Source organism: Eurosta solidaginis, chromosome 2 (genome assembly GCF_040869045.1).
Source record: "Eurosta solidaginis isolate ZX-2024a chromosome 2, ASM4086904v1, whole genome shotgun sequence".
NCBI classification, from domain to species: domain Eukaryota; kingdom Metazoa; phylum Arthropoda; class Insecta; order Diptera; family Tephritidae; genus Eurosta; species Eurosta solidaginis.
This window is the reverse complement of record NC_090320.1, coordinates 177,794,325-177,815,577: the sequence shown is the minus strand read 5'-3', so window position 1 is coordinate 177,815,577 and position 21,253 is coordinate 177,794,325.

Below are 21,253 nucleotides of genomic sequence, written 5' to 3'. Positions count from 1 at the left end.
GTAATACCTTTGTTTTATGGGACGGTCGTCTCTCATCACTATCTTGTGTGTGCCCACGTTGGATACACCTGACATCTCCTGGAACATCTGTAATTCTTTGTTGAGAAATTTACTCACCGACTCGTCTGTGTTCGCAACTTTTAGGCTGCTATCTTTGTGACTACTTCCATTTCTACTTTCGACCATTGTTGTACAAGTGACCGCATCCTCCTCCTGATTGTGTTCAAGGTTAGCGTTTGTTCTCCGCATTTCATCTCCATGTTCACCTTCGCCAGGTAATCCGTTCCAAGTACCACTTTGTCGACTAGTCCTGGTAGGATTAGCATTTCATTTTGCAGCACTTGGTTACTCATTCCCACTTCTACATCTACCGCTTCTATGATCGTCTTCGGTTTGCCATCTCCCAGTATCACTCGTGTTTCTATCGCCTTGAATATACCTGTCTTCAGCCTTCTTGCCAATGTTCCACTCACAAAGCTTCGCGTCGCCCCTGTGTCGATTGCTGCTACTACCTTTTCGCCATTCACCGTAATATTCGCCAAGATCCGGCCCTTTGTATGTCTTAACGTGTTTAGTTTTCCCGAGGTTGCGTTTGGGGAGACCCCACTCCTCGGTGCAAATGAGGTCTCTGGCCGTTTCCCTGCGTTCAACTACAACAGTTTCGTGTGAATGTGTCTACTTTTCCGCATGCCCAGCAGAATTCGATGCGAGGGCTACGGCAACCGTATGCGACATGGCCGCCTCCTCCACATCGTCTGCACGCCATGCTTGTATCGATGTATCTTGGTGCCGGGTCTGATTTCTGGGATGGTTGTTTCTCTGTCTGCTGTTCCCGCTCCTCCGCCTGTATATATTGGTAACGTTCTTCTGGGCGCCTTGGTACAAATGGTCTTGCCGTTGGTCGCATCGGATCTCTGTCAGGGGTAGTATTTTCATAATCTTCTACCAAACTTACCAATTCTTCCAGGCTGCTGATCTCGCCTCTTTTAACATACAGCTGGATTTCTCTGCGGGAGTTCCTGTATATGCGGTTTAGCTTTTTGTCTTCGGTGTAGGCGGCGTGTCGCATCAGCCCTTGTAGTGCTAGCACATAATCCTTGAACTTCTCTCCTGGTCTTTGCAAGCGTGCCCGTATCTCGTCGTCCAACTGTTCACAATATCTGGAGCTGAGGAAAAATTTTAGGAAGTCTTTCTTGAATGAGTCCCACTCTCTCCAACTCCGGTTGTTATTTCGGTACCAAACCAACGCTTTGTCTTTTAATAACTCCGACAATGCTCTTGGCATCGAGTTGACGTTTATTTCGTATCCTTCTGCCAGTTCTTCCACGCGTTCTATGAACCCTAGAGGATCCTTGCCCCCGTCGTATTTCAAGCCCCATTTTCTTAGCCGATCCATAGTGGTTGCGTATGTGCCTGGTTGTTGCATCGTATATAGTGGTGGTTGTGGGACCCCGTGTGGGATGGGTGCGCCGCTTGTATCCTCGTCGTCCGTTCTCGTAGCGCTTGGAGATGTCGGCCGACTACTTGCCTGTGGTTTGTTTAGATTAGATGGCGTCCTTGCATGTTGTAGAGCTAGTTCTGTAAGCCGATCACGCCATTTCTCGTTGTCCTTTTCTGCCTGTACGAACGCCGCCAATCGCTTCCTTATTTCGTCTACCGTTCCTGTATCATCCAGCTCGAACTCCGAGTGGTAACTTACCAGCTCCTCTCGAGTGAGATAATACACCCATGATACCTTTACCATTTTCTTATTTGTGTATCCTTTCCTTGTTAGTTTCTGTGCTTACCCTTCGTTGTTTTGCTTTCTGTATATCCTTGTTACCTTCCTTTGAATATCCTTTATGTAAAGCCTTGACGATTTCCTTGATCTTTCTTAAGCCTGCTCGGGCGCCATATGTGACGGACTTATTTCTGCTGAGGTATGCCCAGTCCGTCCAGGGTTCCTATGTTCGGTGGGAGAACCTATTCCGCTTGAAATAAATAAGCAAAGGGGTTTCGGAAAACGTTATAATATTTATTCAAAAAGATCGATGTCCTTAATGGCTACTCCTACTCTCTGTCTCTGTCTAAATAAGAGTAGCGGAGGTAGAACCCCTCTGCTACGCTCTCCGTCAGTTAGAGTAGAAACCTCCTACTGAATATAAAATAATCACGAAATGAAGTAGAAACCTTCAGGTCGTGCTGATCAGCGGTAGAAGCCCACTGACTCGTATGCCTATCTCCTAGCTTCTGATCTTACAAACTAATTTGGCGCCCTTATATATGATTTTGTACGCCGGCGGACGGTTATTTCCTAAAAACAATTCATTTGTAATAATTCCTCCGTTATAAAATTATGTGGGACTGCGCGCAGGCAGTCAGTAATTTTACAATAACAATTTTAACAATTATAAAAGGTGGGAATGCAAAATCGAATTCTAGTTTAACGCTACTTTCGCTGTATTATATTAGTGCATACATACGCTTACATGCTAACATGCGTTTTCCCTCTTTCCATTATCATACATATGGTTTTACATCTGTATATATATATATGTATATATATGCATATTTTCGATCATGTATGACAATCCGCTATCCCGGCATTTCATATCCCAATTTTCGGGGGCCCTAATATACATAGCGAACAATGTACCAAATCTCGTACGTACGCTTGTTGTATGCCTGCCGTGTTTTCCAGGGGGCCTACTCTGTATTGCGATGCGAAAGAAAAAATACGCGAAATCGCAAAATCGGTACTCTGTATCTTGAAATTCGCATGTATATTTTGACTTTCGCATTCACATTTTGCCCATTCGCAATTTTTCTCCCTTTTCGCATTGCCGGCACTCTGTAAAGCGAAAGCGAATGTCAAACAGCATTCATTTTCGCATTTTTCTTGCTACAAGTAATAGGCATTCGCATTGTTCAAATATGTAAGTATTAATTGATGATTTTATAAATTGATATCTTTATATTCATTTAAAAATATATAGGACAACTCAAAAAACAAAACAAACACAAAAGAAAGAATTTGTAATCCTAGTGGACTTAAAATACATAAATAAATAACAATTAAATCGAAAACACTTTTTTATAAAGCATTTCTATTTGAAATCATGTCATTTTTTATTTGTTCTCTGATACAACTAGCAATATTTCCCATTCTATGATTTTCCACGTTTTCTGTATTTATCACGTTCACTTCTTCCAGTTCAATTTCTGAACTGGGAGGATTTCTTCATTTAAACCAATCCTTTCTTCATTTAAATCGTTCCATAATGCTACAGAATCCTTTTTTTAATTTTTCAACAAAAATTAATCGTTTGCCGAAATTGTAATCGCCTTGTGTCTTTTGTTCTCTTTCTTTGAGTTTGGTCAGTGATGCATACTCAAGCAAAAAATTAGCGAAAAATAAAAAAGCGACATTGTTAGCGATGCGATAGCGCTACAGAGTTCCAATTACCTTTCGCATCGCAATTTATTTTCGCATCGCAATACAGAGTAGGCCCCCAGTCTTTGCTTTATCTATCGAATTCGATCATTTGTGTTTATGCGTATGTTCGCTGTCACTTGGTTTTGATGGTGCGTTGGCCTCGTTTGATTCTTTCGGCTTCTGCTTAGGGCGTGCGTTGGTGTGTCGTATGCTTGTACGTAAATATGTAGAGAAAAGTCCCAACTAGTAGCGGCGCTTAGTTTGGCGACTTTTACTGTTGGTCTTCGTTTATCCAAATTATTATGTATGTTGTATTTGTAGCTGAGTGCATTGGATGCGCAAAGGGTTGGTTGACCGGCACAATTTTATGTTTTGTGCATTTCCACTTTCCTTCCAAATGTTTGAGTGTATGTTAGGGTGACCTATATTTGAAATTTATGTGGGCGAAAAATGTTAATATTTTGCCTGCGTGCAAAAGTGCGCAAGTCTGGTTTGTCCTTCAATTTAGTAAACAATAATTCAATATACAACCGCATATATGTATTTTGACGTGTAATTCATAAAGATATAATTCGTGTCATAAAAATGTATAAATGTTAAATTCAGAGTTAAATTCAATTCTTGTATAACATGTATGTGAGCGTATATAATTGTATGCTTAATTATAGACTGTCACTCTAATGTCACTATTATAAGTGTGCCGCGTTGTTTCATTTTACCTTGAATGACCCAGTCAACTTGCTTGGTGTTACCAAATAAAATTTTTTTTAATTCAGTTGTAATTTATGTCATAGTGGTAACTTTATACTATAAGTAGTTAATTTTTTGCTTATGTGCTTCCTTCTTGTTTTTATTCGCTTGCATTTGCTTTACATACAGTACCCGTTATGCTGATTCTCGCTTTTTACATAATATGCTGACGTTTGCTATTTTTTTTTTTTTTGGTATATTTACTATGATGAGTAATGTTTTGCACAGCTGACCTTTAAGAGCGTCAACTCACCTAAAAATCGGCTTGTGTTTGCAAATTAACGTTTGTGAATTAATGGTAACTGGATACCAATATGATTTTAAAACTTTTTTTCTCATTTTTATTTTCGTATTTTTTGTGTGCTGTAATGTTGGTCGATCCCGTGATTTTTGAGGAGCAATGTTATCTGTGATTGTGACCTCTCAGTCACAGCGGCTTTTAACCGTGACTGTGGCTGAACAAAAAAAAAAAATAAATACCATGCCAACAGGAATCAGTTTTGGTGATTCTATACGACACCATGACACTGCTAATACGCGTCCAAAAATATCGAGAGAGGTGTCAAAAGACACGTATTGCCCTCGATAACAATAATCCGAAGGCAGAATATAAAAATTTTGGGTCTGTCAAGAGATATTTGTGAAAGAAATTGAAAATGTTCATGTGGTTGTTGTAATTTTGAAGTTTGTGATACCCACAAAAAAATTTGTGAACTTACGTGTTTTGCGCGTATATAGTTTTTGTCACCGGTTTCGGAGCACTCCGGGGTCATTTTCCGGTTTTTCGTTAATATTTTGTGAACGAACTAAAATTTTTATTTTCCGCCTTCGGATTATTGTTTTCGAGCTCAATACGCGTCTTTTGACGCCTCTCTCGATATTTTTGGACGCGTATTAACAGTGTCATGCTGTCATATAGAATCACCTCAGTTTCATATTTTTCCCTGCGGATTGTGTTGCGAATAATAAACACTGCGTAATTTTTTGCGACATCCACTGTTATTCAGTCGCAGCTTAAGAATCTTGCTCATTGTATTGGTTCGTAGCATAGAACAGGGTTAGGTTTTTCGATATAATTGTACTTTTTTGATACAATTTGACTCAAGAAAGTACTGAAGTACTACGCTGCCGTTTTTGGTACAATTTTGCCTGCAGCTAATATTCTAATTTTAGTAATGTATTTTGACGCTATGGCAGCCTTCTTTCGAACAAACGACAACGTTGCTTTCATTTGTGTACTTGCACTAGTAGTTAATTAGCACTGTCTCTCTTTATAACATACGATTTTTCAAGCAATAATTAGTTTGAAATAATATGTACCTACATACAAATGTATGAAACCCACCTGTTTTTCACTGAAATCAAAAAGAATATTTGGATAACACTACTATTTCTAAAATAGTAAACAAAAACCATATGGATATTGATAGTATATATTGCGACGCTGAAGTAGATCTATTCATTTGTGTTTAAGTGAGTTTCTCCACTTAAACCACTCTTCTATGACTCACGCTCATGTGAAGAGTCTACGAGTACTGTGGTTACTCATGTTCCCGCAGTTTTCCCACATCAGTCACACATATGTGCATAATGCATCCCTGCATGCACTCGTCACTATTTGACAACTCATTGGAATGGGCTTCCAATGTCCAAAAGGTTATATAAGCGCTGGGCGCTTTTCCACTTCCTTCTCTTTTTTCATCAACAATCCACAAGACGGAGCATCTCCCGTAACGACACGGGATTCTAATTAGCAACAACTACAATCAACCATACATAAGTATCAACACATATAAATCCCATTTTATCCCGTTTCATTAAAAAAAAGTGAATAGGGGGACTCATGTAACCGTATAAATGCCTTATAAAGTGTGTAAACGTATAAATGTATGTAGTGCGTAAGCGAGCTGTCAAATTTTGTATGAAAAATCATTTACACAATTTGTATAAATTTACGCGCACATTTCATTGTGTAAACGCGGTAAACTCAAAAGAATGCAACCTTGCAGACATTACAGCAGGCATTTTCATCAGAAATCTCCAACATCAGCAAGTAAATGCATTTTAGTTTTGATTTTTCACTTAGTCTTGGCATTTTTTAATTTGTATAACAATCAAAAAAATGTTGTTCGGCAATAATACAGCTGATAAACAAACAAGTTTATCAAGAGTATTACTAGGTGCGTTCATAAAACAGCGTGTGTAAATGGATATAATTTTACACCTTATAATTTTATATGCTTTCATGAGTCTCCCTAATATAATTAAAAGTATAAACTAAAATAGTGAAAACGTTTGAAAATAACATAAAATTACAAACTAAATAAAATTAATCTTGTAAAGTTAAACGCGGTGAAACTTAAAGGTGCATTGATAAAACGTGCAACAGAAATCACATTTATAAGTACTCATAAACTGATGCCCACCGTGGGATTTGTTGAATATTTTTGGCGTCATCAGTAGCCGAATTTGTATCCAGCCAATTAGCAAAGCCATATTGTTGGCTCAACGAGGGAGCACCACATCGCAACAATAGTCCCGAGAAGCTATCCCAGAAAGCACATTGGTAAAGTACAAGGAATTATGTCCAGGTGAGTCTCTGAAAATTTTCCAGTTCAAACGGCACATTTACTGTTACCGGCAAACGGATCATATGTATATATATGTACATCGCCAAGTAAAAGTACTCGTTCAAGAAGTATCGAAAATCCCCAAGGCGACTGATATATATACATACATTTGAGGTTAGATTTGCAACTCGTGCTAAATACCCTCATTCTCATAATAAATAAATTGTTCCCATGTAAACTCCCACAAACATGCATACGTAATTTTTAAAGCAAATTCTCTTGCATTTGGCGTTAAAATTCTTAATTTTCATTAAACATACATGGGCATAAAATATACGGTCGAGTCCTTGTTGTTGTACATTTTTCGTTCGAGCATTTGTGCATACAAAAAGACATCATATACCAGCAAACAGTTGCGCATCGTATCGACTTGAGAGTTTCAAATAATAATAGCCGTGTTTTTTAACACGCGCGTATACGTTTCGTTTTCGCGTGTAAAAAAACGCCTATCTTCGCTTAGATAATGCTTAGGAGACCCATCTAGCGGCTGTGGTTAAACAACTAGCTACAGCAACAGGGTGTACCGAAAAGCGGAGACGCAACGCTCTGATGGCCATAGGGTATAACATATAGCTGAATCAGTTGCGATGATTTGTGGACACACATAGAATACATAGAATTAGTGTAGAGGGTGAAACAAAGACACATATTTCAGTTACATCTGAGTATAATGCGTATTGAAATTTAGTAGGACAAAATTTATGCGCAGCAATTTCAGAGGTGTATTTATAGTTTGTCGCTTAGCAGTCAATATAAAGTTTAAGCGTAAACGGATATACGCGTGTTAAAAAACACGGCTAATGTTAAATCAAAGTCCCACTTTCAAGAAATTAATCCATAAAATCACTCCAAACTGTGATATCACAGCCTGTTAAGAATTAAGCACGACCAATGTCAAGATGGCAACACTAACATTAATTTGCTTTATATCATTCTCTTGCCATTCGTAGTTATCCATCAGTATAATGTTGTTTTGATTTTGATTTGCTTGGTTTTTGCTTATCTATATTGCGTAACACACATGCTCTTGTGCAAGTAAAATAATTGAAATAAAGTATTGGAGTATACTAATAAAGTTGCATCGTATTCTTTTATTTAACAGCGATAAACGTTGTCGAAGCTAATATATCTAACACAGTCATTATTGCGTTCTTTTAAAATCCTATCAATTTGAAAGTCCCGTACGAAAATTTATAACTATTCTCAGTCCCTTCTACCTTTTTCAAATACCATAAAACTACCAATTAATAATCCAAGAGGTTTGCAACGTAACAATTATTCTATTTGTTAATTGATTTCGTAAAACCTAATTGCAATTCGAATACTTGTGAATTTTGGTGTTACTTGGGTTATTTGCATACTCGCTGCCGGCGTCAAGCATATATTTTTTGTACACATGCACATTTTAAGCTGCGATTAGCGACAACATAACATAGCTTAGAAGAAGTGACCGTAGAAGATATATATACGTAGACGTAAAAGTTAAAACGTTTGGGGAATTAAACCAAATTGAGTCGATAGCGGAAAATATCTTACTACAGTAGCGTGCAATAAAAAAGAAACGGTTGAACACAGACACGTTTATAAAATTGTAAATTCGCTGAAAAAGTCCACTGTATACATACAAATCTCCAAATATCACCTCCACATACACTTTATCTCCATTTTAAATTTTCCCTAAAATCAATCTCGGAATCTCATATTATGTTTAAAATTAAACCATGGCAACGGGCGCAGCAGCAATGTCCGCTTTCATTTTCGACTCTAACAATTTGATCAGTTTTTGTTCACATTTTGAAAAGGAAGATCCCGGGGTTAATACCGACACTTTGTTAGAAGTGAAACTCCAAGACCTCACCACACGCTGGGAAACCTTGCAGGCCTCGTATCGCACTGTAGGTCTTAGAGATGTCCAATTTATTTCAATGGACTTCAAAGAGGAAGCAGCTAAGAAATTTGAACTTTGTACTGATAGTTTTTATATCTGTAAGTCCCAAATTTTGGATCAGCTTAAGCTTCTCCAAGGCGCATCGGGCGAAACAAACAACCAATCCCGTCAATCTCTCTCCACATATGTCAACCCCAATTCAGTCCCTTGTATCAAAGTACCCCCTTGCGATACCGAAATATTTTACGGTAGCTACGAAGATTGGCCGTCATTCCGTGACATGTTCACGGCGGTGTATATCAATCATCCCAAATTAACCCTTGCCCAGAAATTGTACCACCTACGAAACAAAACCAAAGGAAAAGCAGGAGCAATCGTGAAGCAGTATCCATTGGTTGATGGGAATTTTCAATTGGACTGGGAAGCGCTAAGAACACGATTCGAGAATAAATGGATTCTCATTGATATGCAACTTAAGACGCTTTTTAATATTACTCCAGTCACGTTGGAAAATAACGAGGGAATCCAAAAAGTACAAAATACCATTAACGACTGTTTAATTATTCTCAAATCCCAAGGGGTGTCTGTGTCCGATTGGGATCCTATTCTGATTTATGTATGTTCCACCAAGCTTCCCGAAGAAACCCTTTCTTTATGGGAGCAATCCTTAGAATCCCGAAAAGAGCTCCCCAACTGGTCCCAAATGAACCAGTTCTTAACTAGTAGGTATGAGGTAGTTGAACGCCTACATGGGTACAAAAGTACCAAATCCCGGAACTCAGTTACCACTAAATCTCTCCCAAAATCCAAACATATCATTCGCATGGAAATTTAACTCCGAAATGCAAGTTATGCACTAATCATCATCCACTGAAATCGTGTCCTGAATTTCGTAAGCTAACTGTCGCCGAACGCAAGCAGTTCGTAGAGCGAAACCAGTATTGTAGTAACTGTTTCGCATACAATCATGCACTTTCTAAATGTTCCTGTGCATTCCGATGTGCACATTGTAAGAAAAGTCACCATACAATGCTGCACCCCCAAGTCACTAATAAGCCTAACCAAAATCAAACGGTAGAACTTCCTCTACTAAATCCTCTCAAAATCCAGCCTTTCTTCACACTGAGTCAAACCAGAAGTCCAGGCATCCGATATTTGACCTAACCAAGGGCAATTGGCAGGAATCCCCTTCATCGTCCAAGACTAGTGTAGGTAGTGAGTCAAAGGTCCAAGCGAATTTTTCTACCAATAATGAGAAAACGCTTCTTCCCACCACCCAAGTTCAAATTGAACACCTGGGTTCGCTTTAAACCTTAAGAGCCTTAATTGACCAAGGTTCCCAAAAAAATTTATATCCCAAAAGGTCCAGACTCGTTTACAACTCCCTACATCTAAAGACAATTTTTCAGTCACAGGAATGGGTGGAAAAATTGTCGAAAATGCAAACCGAGTTTGTCAACTTACGCCAGTTTCCCAGCGCTAAAACACACGCATCAACACCAATGCGATCGTTTTGAGAAAGCTAACGAGTTTTCTCCCATCTTTCCAAATCCCTAAACCAGACGTTTTAAAGATTTAGATCTCGCTGATCCCTATTTTTACACTCTCGGCAAAATAGATCTTGTTATCGGCAGTGGCCTCATTCCTCAAATTCTGCTCCAAGGCATCAAACATCAGGTTCTTGGCAGCTTACTCGCGCAAAATACCATATTTGGTTGGTACCTTAGTGGACCTCTATCTTCCACTTATTGTTCCACTTTTCATACATACGCTACCGGGATTTCCGATGAAAATCTCAACATGCAACTGAAACGTTTCTGGGAGATAGAAGAAGTACAAGAATCACATCAACCATCAGATGACGACGTAATCTGCGAATCGTTTTACAAGGAAACCACCTACAGACACCCTGATGGACGGTACGTGGTACGTCTACCATTTAAATTGGAATTTTCCTGTAATCTCGCCCTTGGTCCCTCTCGGGCGCAAGCCATGAAGCAAGCCATTCGAATGGAGCACATGCTCACTAAGAATCCAGATCTCAAGGACGAGTACGAGCGTGTCTTAGAAGAATATCTCATGCTGAATCACATGAAACCCATCGATCCCAATGAAATTAAGGAAAACGGTAGTTATTTCTCGTATTACCTTCCCCACCATTCAGTAGTTAAGCCAGATAGTAAATCTACTAAGCTTCAAGTAGTTTTCAATGCTTCCAAATCAACCTCATCTGGCAAATCTCTGAATGATACTCTCCACATTGGTCCCACTCTACAGTCTGATCTAATGTTAGTAATTTTAAATTGGCGTCTTTAAAAATTCGTATTCAACGGAGATATCCAGAAGATGTACCGCCAAATACTATTACACGAGGAGGATCAACAATTTCAAAGGATTCTTTTCCGCATGAGCAACGAAACAAAGCTTACCGATTTTGCCCTCAAGACTGCCACGTTTGGAGTAAACTGCGCGCCGTACTTAGCCATACGCACCTTACATCAGTTGGCGAATGCTTCGGGAGTCACTTATCCCTTAGCAAAACGAATTTTAACAGAGGAAACCTACGTGGATGACATACTGTCCGGTTAACATGACATCCCATCTTGTATTCAGGCCCAATCCCAAACAATTAGTTGTTTAATGTCTGCAGGTTTTCCCCTTAAAAAGATCACTGCTAATCATCCCGATCTCCTTAGTCACATCTCAGCAGAAGACTTGCTCGATTCAGATTTTCTGAATTCGATTGTTCCAGTTCTACTAAAACTCTTGGCATCCGATGGAATGCTTTAAGCGATGACTTTTCATATACCATTGAGCCAACACAGCCCCCTACTAGTGCAACCAAGAGACAGATTTTATCGTCAGTGTCGAAACTTTTTGACCCCGCAGGGTGGCTAGCGCCAATTCTTATGCAGGCGAAAATATTATTGCAACAAATATAGCTGGAAGGCACGGATTGGGACGAATGTGTCAAACCATTATCTTTCCAAAAATGGCTACAGTTTTTAGCAGACTTCCCAATGATAGAGCAAATTCGAATACCGAGATGTACTGAATTTTCCTCTAATAATAAAATACAAGTACACGGATTTTGTGATGCATCAGAGAAAGCGTATTGTGCGGCCGTTTACCTTCGTTCACAGTCAAACAGCAAAGTTTCGTCTACTTTTTACTTTTCTCTAAAACTAAGGTTGCGCCATTACAAACAGAGAGCATCCCGCGCCTGGAGCTGTGTGGAGCAGTGTTACTGTCCAAATGTATCAAAAATGTCATCAATCAACTTCCCTTAAGAAATATGGTCGGATTCATCGATCGTGTTGTCATGGCTTCAAAAACCGCCATGCACATGGAAAGTCTACGTGGGAAATCGCACATCCCAGATCATACAGAATGTTGGAAACATCAAATGGCACCAGGTATCCACAAACCACAACCCTGCTGACCTCGGTACTCGAGGGTGTAGGCCGCAAGATTTAATCCAACTACAACATTGATGGAAAGGCCCTGACTGGCTACTAAAACCCTCCGATCAATGGCCCATGTCCTCCAGAGAAAAGATAGTCCCTCCAGAAGAACGAAAAGTCCAAGCTCTACTTACTTTGGATAGTGAACCTGATATACTTGATCGCTTCTCATCATGGCCGAGAGCTCTCCGGGTGATAACTTACATGTTTCGTTTTATACATCGAACCAAGCCCATACAGTAACTCCATTAATAAATTATGAATCCCTAGTTATCTCCCAAGCAGAAATTCACTGGGTCAAAGCACGCCTGATTAGGCTCACTCAGGAAAGATATTACCATAATGAATATGCCAAACTTTCGAACCAACTACCGATTTCCAACAAAAGTAAACTTTTGCCTTTGAATCCTTCTCTAGATGAAAACTGTTGTGTATGCAAATTCAAATTTACTAACAACAATGAATTTTTATTCTCAGTGTAAAACTAACTTTATTAATTGATATATTTGATGTTGTAATTTTTGTAAATATGGCAATGCTGAATTATGCCATCAGAAATAAAATGTCATTAGGTTTAGAGCAATCAAAGCGTGCATATCTCAACGGGTACCGAAGTGTGTGAGTATAACCTAATAATAAACTTAACAAAAACGGCCTTCTTCGAGTAAATGGTCGATTAGCCAACTCCAATCTCCCACATAATGAAAAGCACCCAATAATCATCCCTGAATCTTCACGGGTTTGCCATCTTTTTCTCCAATTTGTACACAATGTATTAATGCATGCTGAGCATCAACTCATGATCCGGACGGTCAGGCAAGAATATTTCATTCCTCGACTGAAGTCGAAAATAAAACTATGTATTCGCAGTTGCAAAACGTGCACCATTTTTAAGAAGAATACTCAATCCCAAATCATGTCAGCGTTACCACCAGAACGCTCCAACTTCTCCTTACCATTCACATTTACCGGGTTGGACTTCGCAGGCCCCTTGGATCTCAGGTCGTCAGCTCTCCGAAAATCGTCCTTAATAAAGGGTTATGTCTGCGTTTTTGTACGTTTTTCAACAAAAGCAATTCATTTAGAGCCTTGTTCTGACCTTTCCAGCAAAGCCTTCGAAGCAGCGTTTCTGCGATTCATTGGAAGGCGTGGGCTACCAAAATGCGTATATTCTGACAACGGGAAAAACTTTGTCGGTGTAAGCCGAGCCTTTCAAAGGGATTTCGACCGGTTCCTCAAATCCACGTTCGTCGATATTCAAGCAAGACATGTCATACATGGGTTCGAATGGCAGTTCTTACCACCGAATACACCTCACATGGGTCGCCTGTGGGAGGCAGCTGTCAAAAGCTTCAAATTGCATCTTAAACGTGTCGCTGGAAGCCATCACTTCACCTTTGAAGAATTAGCTACATTGCTCGAAGCGGTGCTTAATTCCCGTCCACTATCGCGTATGTCGGACAATACCGACGAATTACTAGCCTTGAAACCAGGACATTTTCTGCGCGGTGCGCCATTGCTGGCTCCCCCAGAAGTCGATGGGAAAAGATTCTTCACCAACAACTCAGCCAGAGATGGAAGGACGAATATCTTAAGGAATTACATCGGCGTTATAAATGGAAACACCCTCAGAAATATATCTCCGTAGGAGACTTTGTGGTCGTCAAAAATGACTAACTTCCACCTCAAGAATGGCGCTTAGGCCGAATTGAGAAGGTCTACCTTGGAGCGGATAATCACGTCAGAGTTGCGGATGTCCGAACACAGCATGGTCGTTTCACTAGACCAATCGTAAAACTGTGTCCCCTACCAATGTATTCCGATGCGCCAACTCCCTCAACTCCCTAATTTTATCTACACTAACTTCACAACCTCACACAACACACATATTCCAACTTATCGCTTTATTGAATTGTGACTAATATCATCTTTATTTACAGACGATCCCCACAACTTCCGTCACCGATTCGGGCGCCCCGAAACCCACAAATTCACATATGTCAGCTTTGTTAGCGATATCACGCCTTGCGTTATTGTCCCAAATTTGGGGATATGTCTACTAATGAGCGCATCATATGTGTACGGCAACACAAGTATTGCCCAAATTGTTTGGCGCGCAACCATGATAACGTACGCCAGTGCTCGTCGCCGGAAACGTGCAAAATTTGTCATGAGCCACATCATACGATCTTACACCGGCCGCAGGCCGGCGAAGATCCGGCTCCAACCCAGCTACCACGCAGATCGCGGCCAACATCTGTAGACGTGCATACCCAATTGAACTGGGTGATCAGAGATTTGGAGCGATTAAGGGACAGCCTTGCACCGGTGCAAAGGGGGCGCAATGTTTAAGTGACTTTCTCCACTTAAACCACTCTTCTATGACTCACGCTCATGTGAAGAGTCTACGAGTACTGTGGTGACTCACGTTCCCGCAGTTTTCCCCACATCACACATATGTGCATAATGCATCCCTGCATGCAATCGTAATTATTTGACAACTCATTGGAACGGGCTTCCAATGTCCAAAAGGTTATATAAGCGCTGGGCGCTTTTCCACTTCCTTCTCTTTTTTCATCAACAATCCACAAGACGCAGCATCTCCCGTAACGACACGGGATCTTAATCAGCAACAACTACAATCAACCATACATAAGTATCAACACATATAAATCCCATTTTATCCCTTTTCATTAAATAAAAGTTTAATTTGTAATTACTTTGAAGAATTAGCAATTTGATTTTATATTTTGTAAATCTAATTTCTAATGAATTGATACACGACTTAAAGTTTATAAGTAAATTAAAGTTCATATGTTAGACTAAGGCCAATTGTTTGAATAAATGAATATCATTGAATTTAAAATATAAATCAGCTCGTGATTTAACAATTTGTAAAAATTTATTGGAAAAATTTTAAACTAAACGTCAAACTATACATGGAGTTTTGTAAAAACCTACAGACAAAAATTGACTTTGATAATGAAATTTTGAATTGGATCACAAAGCTTGCTCTGAAACTGATTTATCAGGAGAAGTAACTAGCATTGTTCCACTGGTTGCTAAATTATTTCCTACATGTGAAATTGTAAAATCGAGGAAATTAATTCAGAATATCAAGTCCTGTCAGAACACGAAGAATTGCGTGCTCTTAAAAATCATTCCATTTCTGAGTTTTGGGCAAAGGTGCGAAAGCTTGCTCCTGAAACTGTTTTATCAGGAGAAGTAACTGGCATTGTTCCACTGTTTGCTAAATTACTTCCTACATGTGAAATTGTAAAATCGAGGAAATTAATTCGGAATATCGAGTCCTGTCAGAACACGAAGAATTGCGTGCTCTTAAAAATCATTCCATTTCTGAGTTTTGGGCAAAGGTGCGATTATTGAAAAAAGAACTGAACGAGCCGTTTTTTGCAAATATATACAGAATTGCACAGGGGTTTTTATCAATTTCACATTCTTCAACGAATGTTGAAAGAATATTTTCGATACAGAATAAAATTACAACCAGGTGTAAAAATCGTTTACTTGTTGAATCAGTTTCTTCTTTGATAAAAACAAAGGATTTTTTTAAGGCCAGGGGGCAATGTTGTTATAATATGCAAATTGATAAGGGAGTTAGTGGTGAACAAAGTTTAATCGTTGACGAGGATGAAAAGTTTTTGATTAACAAACATACATATATATATGCAAATATTTAAAATATATCTATGTAATAATAATATGTTTTATGTATGAGAAAAGAATATTTATGTTTTTCAAAAACTCTTACTGAACTAAAAAAAATGTTTCCTTCTAAATAAAAAGAAAAATTAATTTCAAATGAATACACACATTAAGCACGTATTTATATTTTGGTAATAAAAAGTAAAAAAAAAGTAAATGCAATATATGTAAATCCATACACAAAAAAATTCAGTACAATTTGAACGAAAAAGTACGATTTTTGAGTGGATTTAGTACAATCCATGAAATGTCATTTCCCAACCCTGGCATAGAAGCGATTTGTTCCTGTGATGAGAGCTATGTTGATTGGTAACGTGAGTGTGTGATTGGTAACGGGAAATAAATGGTGTCACAGGCAATCAGTCATGAATATTCCTTGTAAGCTGTCGCTGAAGTGTACTCTGATATTTCAGTAGCTGTGACAAAATCACAGGTACGCGGATATTTGCCAACTCTAGTGTGCTGACTTTAGAATGACGAGTAAAGTGGAATGCTATTGTTGAAGCTGTTTTTTTTTTTTTAATTTTTTGTTAAATTATGCGGGGTATTAGCATATTTTTTATATTGGGGTAAGCCTCTTTTTACGGACTATTAGTTCTATATTTTTTATATTAGTTAAAGTAAAAATATTTCCTATTACTATTTTCTAATCTATTGATGGTTAAAGTTAAAGTATTTTTCTTAATATGTGAAATTATGACCTCTTGGATTGTGAGGTTTTCTTAAATGAGACCCGGGCTATTAAGTTTATAATTATTTATTTAACGTGATATTTCTACTAACTAGAGATGAATGATTTTTGTATTAACCATTTTTATTAAACAACGATTTTCATTGCCTGTCGAGTTCTACTTAGCTAAGGACACATAAAGTAAGAAATCTGTCATTATTTATGCGAAAAAAATTTAGGGGTTGAGATTGATGGAAGAGCAAAGTAGTTTTAATTAATGGGTAAGTGGAAGATACAGTGGCTGCAAAAATTTTCGTATCTTTAAGTGTTCTTTTTATATTTTCGATATTTTCCCTATTTTCCAGCATTATCTTTGATCATATATGTCAGGCAAATTCTGCGGCGGCCACCAAGACAGAATCGTCATGATATTAATGAAGAACTATTTTAGTTTTTACCGGGATTTGTCACTTTCACTACCTCTAGGATTAGTGCAATTATTAGATCTTTGAGAACTTGGGCACGAATTTTTATTTTAAATTTGCCTACTGCAGTAAATATTCTATTATTTATCACCAATTTGTCCCTCAGGACAACTGTGTTTTTTATTCTTTACAAGTCATTGGCGGCATTTGTACAGCATGTGTACAGCCTGATAAGGAATTGTCCTAAGTCAATTTTATCATCAACAATCAGGTTGCTTGTGTTTCTTACGCTACCATTTTTCTATGCAAAGGAACGCGACATGTCTCATTGTTGCAAATTTATACAGCGCTTCACATATATTTTATAGGTTCTCTTTGTGACTTTTTCTTCATTTTTTTTGTTGTTATGGGCTGGTTTTAAAATTTTTGTTTTTTTTTTTTTTCGTTCTTAGTTTTTGCTTATTTCCACTGTCCTAGAATTTCCTATTGCTTCATTGTTATCTTTGTCAGGAGAATTCAAAGGAATTATGCAAATTTTGATTTGTTGTTAAACTTTGGCTAAATTTTGATTTGTTATTAAATTTTGGCGGGGCTACTGAAGCTGACTTTACTGTCAATTGAGACATTTTGAAGGTTACTTTTGAGATTTACTATGTGATGAAGGTCTATTCCTAATTGTATACTGCTCTTCCTCAAATTGGATACAGGAATTTTAGATACGAGCTTGAACAGGTTTTAATTGCCTATATTTCATTTTCATATAATTTTTGAGTATCGTGGCTATTGCAATGGTCAATAGCACGATAACGCAGATTATCACTGCTAGCCAAACATCAGGAATGTTTGGGTTGGTTTTTGTCTCTACTTCGGCTGGTGGTTCGCATTTTACTATTCTATTTTCTGATGCTTCAGAATTTTCTTTCCCTAGTTCGTATCCGCACGGTGGGCAGGAAGCAACGATAGGTTGCATGAAAATGTCGACAAAAAAGGAAAGTGGGGTTGTATTGGTGATGATTATAAATGAAAAATTCGTTGGATTTGAAATCCTACCTGCTCCCATTTCAAAAATATTCACATTTTACATATTTCTGATACCATCAGTTTTTGCGATATAGAAAAGGCGTGTTTTTGAATCGTTGGAACATATTTATGCAATATATATTTGATATTTTATATTTGTTACATACATATATCAACATCAAAATTTGTGAATAAATAAATATATATATGTTTATATACAAGGGGCAGGGTGGGGGTAGCCTTGGCGTGTTTGGCCTAATGATTCGGTCGAATATAAATACGAGTATTCTCATTCTAACATATTTATGTCTCAATAATAAAAGATGTACGAGTGTTTAAGCTTCATGTACGTGTGTAAATATACATATGTGTGTATACATATAATTTTACCGCTCTGCCTGGTGCTAGACTCTTTCTCACTGTAAAAAAAGTGACCGTAGGGGATAAGTATACCGTCCCAACGAAGCGCTCGTATTGATTTGCGATCAAGTTGTTTGACACTCAATCGCTCACGGTGGGCAGGAAGCAACGATAGGTTGCAGACAATGTGGACAAAAAAGGAAAGCGGGGTTGTATTTGGTTGTTGTTGTTGTAGCGATAAGGTTGCTCCCCGAAGACTTTGGGGAGTGTTATCGATGTGATGGTCCTTTGCCGGATACAAATCCGGTACGCTCCGGTACCATAGCACCATTAAGGTGCTAGCCCGACCATCTCGGGAACGATTTATGTGGCCACGTTAAACCTTTCCATTCCCTCCCTCCCTACTCCTCATGGAGCTTGGGGTCGCCAGAGCCTCGTCTGTTAGTGAAACAGGATTCGCCGCGGATAGGTGAGGTTGACAATTGGGTTTGGAGAAGCTATATATTGCGCTGGCAACCTGAAAGGTTGCGCTACACAGCCCATTGAATCTGGTATTTTAGTCGCCTCTTACGACAGGCATACCTACCTCGTATATATTCTGAACCCCTTAACCCGCTGGGGTTTGTTTGGTGATGATCATAGATGAAAAATTCGTTGTATTTGAAATCCTACCTGCTCCCATTTCAAAAATATTCACACTTTACATATTTCTGATAGCATCAGTTTTTGAAAGGCGTGTTTTTGAATCGTTGGAACATATTTATGCAATATATATTTGATATTTTATATTTCATACATAAATATATACATACATAAATAACAAAATTTGTAAATACATAAATATGTATATATGTATACACAAGGGGCAGGGTGGGGGTAGCCTTGGCGTACCTTGCCTAATGATTCGGTTATATGTAAATATTCTCATTCTAACATATTTATGTGTCAATATTAAAAGATATATGAGTGTTTAAGCTCCAAATGTATGTACGTGTGTAAATATGCATATGTGTGTATATATATAATTTTACCGCTACGCGGCGTAGTCCCTGCCTGGTGCTAGCCTCTTTCCCACTGTAAAAAAGTAATCGTAGGGGATAAGTATACCGGCCCAACGAAGCGCTCGTATTAATTTGCGATCAAGTTGTTTGTCACTCAATCGCTGGTTTCTGGTTTCTCATCAACTGATTTTTGTTGAAAGAGCTTTTCAGCAGATTAATTTGTATTTTTTCGAAAATGGTATTTGTGTTGTATAATCTTTATTTTCTCGTAAATATTTACAATTTCTAGAGTTTTACAATATGAAATAAAAATACAAATAAGAAAATAGATAATGACTTTAGAAGCGCATTCAAAGAGCAGAGGAAATGCCATTTCATTCGTTTAGTATTATAAATGCTTGTGGGGCGCATAATAATAACAAATTATAATTGTTTACAATTGAAAAGATATAAATATGTATAGGGAAAAAGTATACTATGTATATTAAAACAAAAAATTCAAAATTACAGATGTCAAGGTACTTTCATCAAATGGAAAAAGAAAATAAAAACCTCGATGCTAATGGACGGAGATACTTATATTATAGGTCTCAAAAGAATTTCAATGCCCTCATGATTGAAACCAAGTAGCCACTGCTTCATTTCCCTCAGAAACGCTGGCAGCCTTCTAATGAGTCGTATTTCAGCAGATAGTTTGTTATATAGATTACCTATCATCGATAATTTCTGCATTTTTTAAAGTAAACAGTGCTTATTTTTATAGCAGTCAGAGCATTTGTCTATTGATAAATAATGTCCATTGTTCATCCGAAAAATAAATGCGATCACGAAGAAAATCGGACAAAAGTATACGCTCCATGCGGGAAGAAAATAATTTTTAAAAATAAACCTTCCCAAAATTTTGTATTAACTGAAGAACATATCAAAATCACAAAAAAGAATATTAATAATCAGTTTGATACTTCTAATAGAAAATTCCCGAAAAGTATATGTAGCACTTGTCGACTAACTATAAATGAATATGGAAAAGAGATTTTCAAAAGGCCTTGTCCAATTATGCCCAATTACGAGGATCTTAATTTGGCAAAAGAAACAAGAACGAATATTTGTCATTGTTACATTTGCCTAACAGCGCGACTTACTAGCGATTCAAAATCAAAGAAAGGTAAAGGTCAAGTTCTTAATTTTTGCAACAAAATTGATTTAAATAATGGCCTTGATGGTACTGTGCGTCAAAATGCTTCACTTTCTGAAAGTGAAACAAATGTATAATTTGGAGCTTCAACACTCATACATCTTTTAATATTAACACATAAATATGTTAGAATGAGAATACTCGTATTTATATTCGACCGAATCATTAGGCAAAGCACGCAGGCTACCCCCACCCTGCCCCTTGTATATACATTAGGGTGGAGTGATGTTGTATGAAAAACATTTTTTTTTTCGTTTTTTTTTTAATGGAATAGCGATACAAAGTTGTCGTTCAATGAGTGAGTATCCAAAAGATTGTTTACTTGTCTTGATGTTTTGAGGTGCCCCAACCCAATTGAAAATTAGAAAAAACAATTTTTTTTACAAGCTTTGATTTATTTTTTAACGAAAGTATTTTTATGACTTTCCAGTCTATTATAAAACAAACTACTTTGTGATAGGTTAAATAAAAGCCTGATGAGTTGTTTTAATGTTTTTTATTAAGAAAAATTACAAAAATTATTTTATAAAGGAATGAAAAAACTCAGAAATAAGTAGATTATTTAGTATTAAATTGTTTTTTTTTTTTGTTTCAAAATTAGGCATTTGCTGTCGTGATAATAGTCTTGCCCTTATAAAACCATCTCGTTTATTTTCTCCACAAACTGCACTTGAAGCGTCTGTCACCAATCGTTATCAAGCTCTACGGC